We start from the raw sequence: 9,315 nt of genomic DNA, 5'->3' as shown, positions 1-9,315 counted from the left end.
ACTAAAGGCCCAGTACTACAGAATCGCTTAGTCGTACACACCACGAAAATAGGAATTCCTAATGTGCAGCCGCTCAGATTTAGTAGCTTCGTCCAGATTGACGGTTTCCTTTCGTTCGTGGCTTCGTGCATCCTTTTTCGCCGCCGCCTCACGGCTTTGCCTGCCCCTCTCGTTAAAATTGAGAACCACTCCGACGATCGAATCCGCGGCAGGTCAGCTGCTTCACGGATCAATCTTGGAATCATACATTCATACCTCCACTTCAAGGTACGCCATCATACAACCGCAAGCTACTAATCTTGGAGTAGTTTGTAGTCTGGGAGTCGGTGGCTGCTAGATGGCCTAGTTTGTAATATTTCCTGTCACTTTGGATCTTTGTTTGCTTGGAGATTTACCTCGCCTGAGCTGGATGATGTTCTCTATTCGTGTTTGGTCAATATATGAAATCAGAGGGGAAACCCCTCTTTTGCTCAAAGAATAAGTTATTAGATCGATTACACATTAGAGATTATAGGACTATTTCTTAGTGAACTGGAAACCCCTCTTTTGCTCAAAGAATAAGTCAAAGGTTCGATTCACTAATTGGATGCAATAAGATTTTGAATTGTACATCCAATTTCACCTTTCTTTTAATGTTTGCACGTCTTCTCTATTTCCGAGGGCCCTTATCAGCCATACACGATAGCATCACCGACTCCAATATACGAGTATTTATTTTTCATCCGATTGGATAATCAACATGTTCGACCATGGTTCATGTAGACCAAAATTTGAACTAATAGAAATGTATATTTTTCTTTACATTACAGAAATATATGGCGGGACATTCATATAAGTGTCATATTTTCAGACTATATTCTTGTAACGCGTCTCTTGAGCGATCATTATTTTTCTCGCCCCCCTCATGTTCAAATCTTGGCTCCGCCCCTGTCCCCGGCAACGGCGCCAGAAAATAGTCTTGATAACCCGCAAGTATAGGGGATCGCAACAATTTTCGAGTGGAGAGTATTCAACCCAAATTTATTGATTCGACACAAGGGGAGCCAAAAAATATTGAGTTGTCAATTCAACCACACCTGGATAACTTTGTATCTGCAGCAAAGTATTTAGTAGTAAAGTAGTACGGAAGTAACGGTAATAGGAGCAAAAGTAATAGTAGCAGTTTTGTAGTAATTGTAACAGTAGTCATATGTGCTTATGGAAAAGAACGTGCATGACATCTTTTGTCCTACCCTCCCGTGGCAGCGGGGTCCTAATGGAAACTAAGGGATATTAAGGCCTCCTTTTAATAGAGTACCGGACCAAAGCATTAACACTTAGTGAATACATGAACTCCTCAAACTACGGTCATCACCGGTAAGTATCCCCATCATTGTCACTTCGGGGTTAACGGATCATAACACATAATAGGTGACTATAGACTTGCAAGATAGGATCAAGAACTCACATATATTCATGAAAACATAATAGGTTCAGATCTGAAATCATGACACTGGGGCCCTAGTGACAAGCATTAAGCACAGCAAATTCATAGCAACATCAATCTCATAATATAGTGGATACTAGGGATCAAACCCTAACAAAACTAACTCGATTACATGGTAAATCTCATCCAACCCATCACCGTCCAGCAAGCCTATGATGGAATTACTCACGCACGGCGGTGAGCATCATGAAATTGGTGATGGAGGATGGTTGATGATGACGACGGCGACGGATTCCCCTCTCCGGAGCCCCAAACGGACTCCAGATCAGCCCTCCCGAGAGAGTTTAGTGCTTGGCGGCGGCTCCGTATCATAAATCCTTCTTCTCTATTTTTTTCTCCCTGAACATGAATATATGGAGTTGGAGTTGAGGTCGGTGGAGCACCAGGGGGCCCACGAGGCAGGGGGCGCGCCCTAGGGGGGGGCGCCCACACCCTCGTGGATAGGGTGTGAGCCCCCTGGCCTTGATTCTTTCGCCAATATTTTTTATTAATTCAAAAAATGACTTTCGTGGAGTTTCGGGTCATTCTAAAATTTTTTATTTCTGCACAAAAATAACACCATGACAGTTCTGCTGAAAACAACGTCAGTCCGGGTTAGTTCTACTCAAATCATGCAAGTTAGAGTCTAAAATAAGGGCAAAAGTGTTTGGAAAAATAGATACGACGGAGACGTATCACCTGCGGGCGCCAGTTTGCAGAAACAATAGTAACCGGCGCCTGCAGCGCCAAATAGGGTTTGCCCAACTCGTGCGATTTCCAAGTTGGGTACTATTGTCCACCACTAACGGAGTGTTTTTTTATGTAAACCAGCGCCGCGCCATATTTTTTAGTTTTTAACAGCAAAGGTAGAAAGAGAAAAACAAATAGGCCGGTCCAACGCGCGGGGGGTGAGCGTCGGTTGGCGAAATATTCTTTAACCGTCGTTTTCAGCGTCAAATAGAAAATGCCGCCACACTACAGCATTGGTCGGGCAAGGCTAGGTGCTGACGCGCTAGGGAAAAAGTGCTGTTGCCGGCCAGTTGCGTGTGGCGACTCCGCTGGCAGAGGCCATGGGACAGTCCAAGTGCACGAGGCTGTTGGTGCAGTACAGGAGGTTGCAAAGCGTTGTGCAGAAGCAGATTGACTCGGGATATAATGGAGAAAAAAAAAGGAAAGAAAAGCCACATAACAAATTGAAACTATCCGTTATGAAGAAGATATAGGAAAATCTAATTGATCTACAACCTACGGGAGCACGTGGTGGAGTGTGGAATCTTTCCATTGATATTCTAAAACAGGTTTGAAAATGACTGATCTACTACCCATATAAAAGCACGAAAGGACGGAGAACCAATTCATCTCATCCATCAAATAATGTGATCGAATGGTCTAAATCATTTCAATCTATCAAACGTGTTTTACGCATCCACCATTGCCACTCGACGTGTTTGAGGGCAACAACAATCCATTAATCCCACGCATACTAAGAAGACTAGGCCCGTAAGGGTTCGATTTTTCTGATTTTTTCAGATTTTTCCCCCCTACCGGTTGAGCGACATGTGTGCATGGTGGTTTTCTATGAAGTGTTGATCGCTCTCCTGGTTCGTGCCTATTTTTTTAGAGGTGCATTAGTATGGGCTGATTGTATGGGCTTTTTTTGTCTCATGTGGAAAAATAACTTGATTTGATGGGCTGATTTTGTTTCATGTGAAAAGATAGGTTGAGTGCATGGGCTAATTTTGTCTCATGTGAGAAAAATATATTGACTGTATGGGCGGCTTTTGTTTTGTGTGCGGCATGGCCATGCATGCATGCATCTATCCACGTTTGCTTTTATTTTGTGTGCTGCATGGCCATGCATGCATGCATCTGTCCACGTTGCATGTTGGGGTTTCACCTTTGCACACGTGTGTGTTCTGGGTTCTTCTTTGCTTGCCTATAAATAGCTGCTTGCTATGTTCTTCTCTCATGTGTACCTCTTGTGTGTTTGCTCTCTGTTACGGTCTGTGTTGTTGCACATGGTTCTCGGCGCGTTTCTTGGACGTCCTTGGGCTTCTCTTCTTCCGTTGGTGCTCCTGATGGGAGGTTGGCTACTGAGGATAGTACTAATCCTGGTGAGTATTGTTTTTTCGGGCTATGATTTGCTGATTTTTTTAGTCTTTTTTGTTGTGTTGATGATGCTGTGTGATTTTAGGTTTGAGGGCTGATGAGGCGCGGTGGGGACGCTAGGAACAAGATATTCGTCATGGGAGACATCCTCTGGATTCATTGTTTGGTGGGTATTTGGCATGTGTTTTTTGTTATTGTTGTTTGTCCGCATTCTTGTTTTATATATCCTTTTGCTTTAATTTTCTCCAATATTTCTTGCTGATTTATTGATTTTTGCGGTTGGAAGGAATGTTCGGCCTACATTTGAAGAATTGGTTGATCCTTAAGGGTTCGATTTTTCTTGGTTTTTTTAAAAAAATTCACCCCTGCTGATTGAACGACGCATGTGCACGGTGGCTTCCCAGGATGTGGTCAATCTCTTGCTTGGTATTTTAAGCACATTTTGTTTACTGTTGGATGGAGGTTGTGGGCTCTCCTAGAAGGTTCCGAATTCAGCAGAATCAGCTTGCATGTACGTGTTTCTTCTAGAGGTGCATTAGTATAGGCTGGTTGTATGGGCTGATTTTGTCTCATGTGAAAAAAACAGTTTGACTGCATGCATGCATGTGGTCATGTTTGCCTGTTTGGAGTTCCTTCTCTATTCCATCGCTGCACACGTTGTGTTCTGGGTTCTTCCGGTGTGTTTCATTTTATTTCCTCTCCCCTTTTCCCTTCCTATAAGTAGTTCTTTGTTCCTTCTCTCCTGTGTACTTGTGTGTGTGCTCTCTGGTATGGTTCGTGCTGTTGCACATGCTTCCGGTGTGTTCGTTCAACGTCCTTGGGCTCCTCTTCTTCGGTTGGTGCTTCTGATGGGGGTTGGCTGCTGCGGGTGCTTCTACTCCTGGTGAGTATTGTTCTTTATGGACTATGATTTGTTGATTTTTGTAGTCTTTTTTATTGTCTTCATGGTGACGTGTGTTTTTAGGTTTGAGGGCTGATGAGGCGCGATGACAACATCCAGGAATGACAAGATATTCGCAGTGGGAAACGTTATGTAGATCCATCGTTTGGTGGGTGTTTGGCATGCGGCTATGCTTTAGTATTATTCTTGATATTTGTTTAGATTCTTTTTTAACCTTCTTTAGCTTTAGTTTTTTCTAATCTTCCTAGCCAATTTATTGATTCTTGCAGTTGGAAGGAATGTTTGGCCTGCGCTAGAAGAATTGATTGATCCTTGTCTTGTTGTTGTTAGAGTTGCATCTGATGTGGAAGTTCTGTATCGTCCAAATTTCACTACTGGTTGGTTGTCTGGTTCCTCGCGTGGACCGACTCCTTCTGGTGTGTTTATCTTTTTGCACTTCTTACTAATTGTTTATATGGTTCGATGTGCTTGCCTCATTTTATATTTTGTCTGTTTGCTTTGTATAGTTCTTCCTACGCCTGTTGTTAGTCGGGTTGATGCTGCCCAAAGAACAATATATCATACCCTGTGATGAACTGAGTGAAATCTAATTCTTGGTGTCTCCACTTTCCTAATTTCAGGCTCACGCCCAGTATGGTGGATGTGTAGTGGCCGTTGCTGTCGTACGTCCCCGTGATAATTTCTTAATTTTAGGTTCGCGACCAGTATGGTAGGTGCATGGTGGCCATTGCGGTTGCCCCCTGATCGTGGCTGGTGTGAGGAACTGGTGTAAGAATTGCTCATCTCAACTACCAGTACATAGAAAATTGCGTAGGCCTCTCATGATTTAGTGTACAACAATTGCCATTATATCAAGATTTGAGTCATTGTTGACAGAAGGTTTGGAAGCGAGATGATGTTGACCGATGGGTTAGTTTTGTCAAGCAGAAAACATTTGTCTCATTTTTTGTAATGTTCTGTAGGCTTATAATCCTAGACATGCTGATTATGAGGTTTCACTTAAATATTATTTCAGTCTTGCAGCAAGTTTACATGATTTTACTCCCTAAAAAAAGGTTACCCAAATTTTATCCTACTTGAGTTTTTAGGCTTTTGTTAATGTCTTGCAGGTCTCAGGTGAAATTTGCATGGAGTCTTTCACAGGAGAGCAAACATTGCCACTGTCGAGGCAAAGTTGCGAATGTGATGTGCCTTGACTTCCCAACCTTTTTACTATTTCTTGCAGATCCTTAATTATTTTGGCAAACAAATGAGGTTGTGTTATTTTTATTTTTGTATAGACTTATAGATCTTACTGGAGGGTTTTTTGGGGGGAATTATTCGAGGTTTTTCTCAAAAGCTTATATATGTATTTCGACCTGGACAATGGTCTTATTTTGGTATTAATTGATGCATGTCTATTGTGTATAATATAAGCGTTCTGCTTATTTATCCTTTTCCGTCTCATGCTAATAGCCAATACAGTTTAGGCATTGGAGAAAGGAAATCGACCATTAGATGTAGGTTATATTATCACAACATATCCATCGAGTTATTATACCAGCTTGGATCCTCTTAAGTTGCATAACCTACGCTAACATGCATGTCCACATAAAAAGAGCATGAGCTCTAACCAGATTTGATCGATTCTAAAATAGTCCATTAAGCTGAGAACTTATTTACTTGATTTTTCTGTTTGTTGTTGTTGTAAACTAATAATAGTGTTTCGCCACTGCTCTATTCTAATGAAAGCTGAGATGCCATCATTTTCAGTATTAGTTTCACATGATGCACCCATTTCTGTCTGTTCCTATCAGTGATCAGAATTTTGAGCTACAAACTGGATACAAAATGACACTGAGTTGTAAAATTGCCCAGTATTGCTACTACACCTAGAAAGCAAGACAGTTGATGGTGGCAAGAAGCCATGAAACATCAATGTGCTATTACTGAAGAAGATGATATCTATTTGGATAAGTTTAGAGGTAAAATGTTCATATTCTATTAAATATTTATCGCCAGAACATTTTTTTTGTCAAGAGATGAGCTGAATATGTATGTGGACGACCTTGAAATACCTATATGATTATTCTTTAAATAAATTCCTGATGATTATTCAGCATAAATAAAGCCACGCTGTCATTTTAACACAAGAAGCAAGCATCGTTCCATAATAGAAATAGCTACTGTCTGTGCTGAGAAGCAAACTCAATGTTAGGGCCATCAAGAAAAGCAATCATCCATGCCGGTGAGATATACCTGTTCCATATGACCCTGTGGACGTAGTAAACTCTTCCACCTTGTCACCCTTAATCCCGTACCTTTTCATCCTCACTGTAACTTCCTCCCTGAGCCCCTCGCGCACGTCTCCTCTTCCCATCTTCCCTCGCCTCTCCCATCTAGCCACTGTCCTCTCCTACGAGTGGGTCGCCGCCCTCGACCCTGTCGTTGCTTCCTCTGGTGCATGGGCGCCTCGCCGCCCTGTGTTCCTCTGTTGCTCCCTCTGCGCAACCGCGTCCGTTGTGATAGATGGTCACGCCTCACGTCGGCGCCGCCCTCCCGCCTGCAACGCCTCGCCTTGCCGCGGCTCTCATCGGCTCCTCCCAACCGCAATCGCTCTATAGCCGCACGCGCCCTCCGTCGTCGCCTGAAGCACGCACACCCAAAGCCGGATCTGTGCGCGATGCAGCCCCTGGTGGATCAACCCTGGGCCTAGGGAATGGGCAGATGGGATGCCGACACCGACCCTGGCAGCGAGCTCGCGGCGGCAGATCCGGTGCACCAACGGCTCCAAGTCGCGCCGGCCGCCCGCCGATTTTCCTCTCGGCAGGGGGCCCACACGCCCCCGACACGGACGCCTTACTCCCTGGGATTTGCTGGCTGCTGCCGACACCATCTGCGTGAGCCATCTTGTCCTCTCTTTTCTCTTCATCTATATTCATCTATACAAGATTTAGTACGAACTGCAATTGAGCACAATGTTCATCTATACCAGATTCAGTACAAACTGCGTGAGACTCTCAATTTCTTCGGGGAATAGCAATAAGGACCCCTCTTCATCTCGCAAAGCCTCTTCCTGATTCTGTCCATTTCTTCAGGGAATTCTAGGAGGCCGTGGACCTGAGTTTATCATATATTGGTTCAGAGATTCTTCACCTGACAAATTTGCAATGACTAACGGGCCAGGTTAGTTTATGCAATAACCCATCACTTAGTTCTGTAATTTCTAGGATTTGATGGCCCTAAAAGTATGTGTATTAGGACTGTAAATGCATGAATCATCCCTGGAGAATGGAGATGAATGAGGAAGTACTGAGATTGTGGGAGATGAATTCGAACCTGGTAAGGCAGCACATATCATTATTTATTTTGTTCATAAAATTGTATATATCTGTTTCTGATCATTTTTGGTTCTGATTGGTTCGAAAAGGGTCCTGGTCCAAGAAAGATGTTACGAAGTGGTACATCAAAACAAAAGCTAATACTTCCATTTAGATTATGCAGTTTAGAAGGTATTATGAATTAAGTACAAACTATTGACTTTAAACTATCCCCTTTTAGCCTTGAATTATCGAGTTGTCTTATTTTAATTATTTTGTCCCTTTACATTCTATTACCAAAATCAGGGAGGACCTTGGCGGGGGTGGAATCAAGGAGGAGTATAGCTGCTGGTGGGTTAGGACCTACGAAGCACCAATACATGCAAAATCGATGTATCCCCGTCCTGTATGTCGTCGATGTGAAAGCCACTGGGGGAGTCGACGTAGAGCGGTCACCGCCGCACACGGAAGCCGTGAGAGGAGTCTTTCGACGGTATTCCGTACATTGATCCCGTCTCGCACAGTTGCTATTCCTAACAGCTGATACGGCCGCAATATGCGTATCGCCAGAGTATCGTGCTTTTTGATTTTCTTTTTTAAGAAAAAATGCTGATGCGTACTGTTCACCATCCACGACACGGCTAGGATATGACCAGCCCAGTACAAGCCCAATACTAACCATAACTTCTGCCTGTAGCTCCTTGGTGCATGGTTTGACTATGGATCTTCCTATTTATGATGTTACCTTAGTGAACTTTTGCTTTATTTGTCTATGGCCACTGAGAATTCAGAATTGAAACTTGTTGGAACAAGGAACTATATATTCATACGGTATGCTACAAGCCAACTTGTTTACTGCTTTCCACTTTTCTTGCTTGTCTATCTCGTATTATCAAGTCTAATATCATGTGATGTATTTTCTATTTTGTATACACCATGAGGAGTTGAGGACATGGATGATCATTGAAGACTAGAAAAGAAAAGAGGCATGGAGGCAATCAGGCAGACAATGGGGTGGTATTTTGATCTCATCTCACATATTTTTTCATGTTAGTTTTCTATCACATGTCATTTAATATTATTATTTATATATACTTGCCGTATTGCCATATTGCTGTTTCTAAAAATTGTTGTATCCCGTATTGTCGTGCCCGTATCGCCGTATTAGTGCTTCATAGGTTAGGACGGTGCCGGTCGTTGTTTTCATGTGCTCTGCCTTCAGGTCCTCTCCCAGCGATGTTCTGCACCACCAGGAACCCACATTCTTTCATCGCAATTATTGGGTTTCACTAGTAGAAAAACACCTAATAGCCCCGGTTCGTAAGGGCCTTTAGTCCCGGTTCATGAACCGGGACTAATGGGTCGTTACTAATACCTCCACCCATTAGTCCCGGTTCAAACACGAACCGGGACCAATGTGCCTCCACGTGGCCCTGTGCGTCGAGCCCAGTCAGGGGGCCTTTGGTCCCGGTTGGTGGTACCAATCGGGACCAAAAGGCATCCACGCGTCAGCATTCCAATGGCTGGGGTTTTTGTTTTTT

At 43.4% G+C, this 9,315-nt stretch overlaps 1 long non-coding RNA gene across 1 annotated transcript in view; it reads left to right on the top strand.

Moving 5' to 3' along the window:
* The first annotated feature begins 3,444 nt into the window (after nt 1–3,444).
* LOC123159908 (uncharacterized) overlaps nt 3,445–9,315 on the top strand; it is a 27,585-nt gene continuing 21,714 nt past the window's right edge. The window contains exons 1-9 of the long non-coding RNA XR_006479916.1: nt 3,445–3,579; nt 3,660–4,457; nt 4,539–4,623; nt 4,745–4,891; nt 5,096–6,439; nt 7,553–7,640; nt 7,716–7,796; nt 7,885–7,966; nt 8,081–8,823. This is a non-coding gene — a long non-coding RNA (uncharacterized lncRNA). The remainder of the gene's footprint in view (nt 3,580–3,659; nt 4,458–4,538; nt 4,624–4,744; nt 4,892–5,095; nt 6,440–7,552; nt 7,641–7,715; nt 7,797–7,884; nt 7,967–8,080; nt 8,824–9,315) is intronic.

Source organism: Triticum aestivum, chromosome 7B (assembly GCF_018294505.1).
Source record: "Triticum aestivum cultivar Chinese Spring chromosome 7B, IWGSC CS RefSeq v2.1, whole genome shotgun sequence".
Classification (NCBI taxonomy): Eukaryota; Viridiplantae; Streptophyta; class Magnoliopsida; order Poales; family Poaceae; genus Triticum; species Triticum aestivum.
The sequence above is the reverse complement of the archived record's forward strand: the minus strand, read 5'-3'. Positions and strand labels throughout refer to the sequence as shown.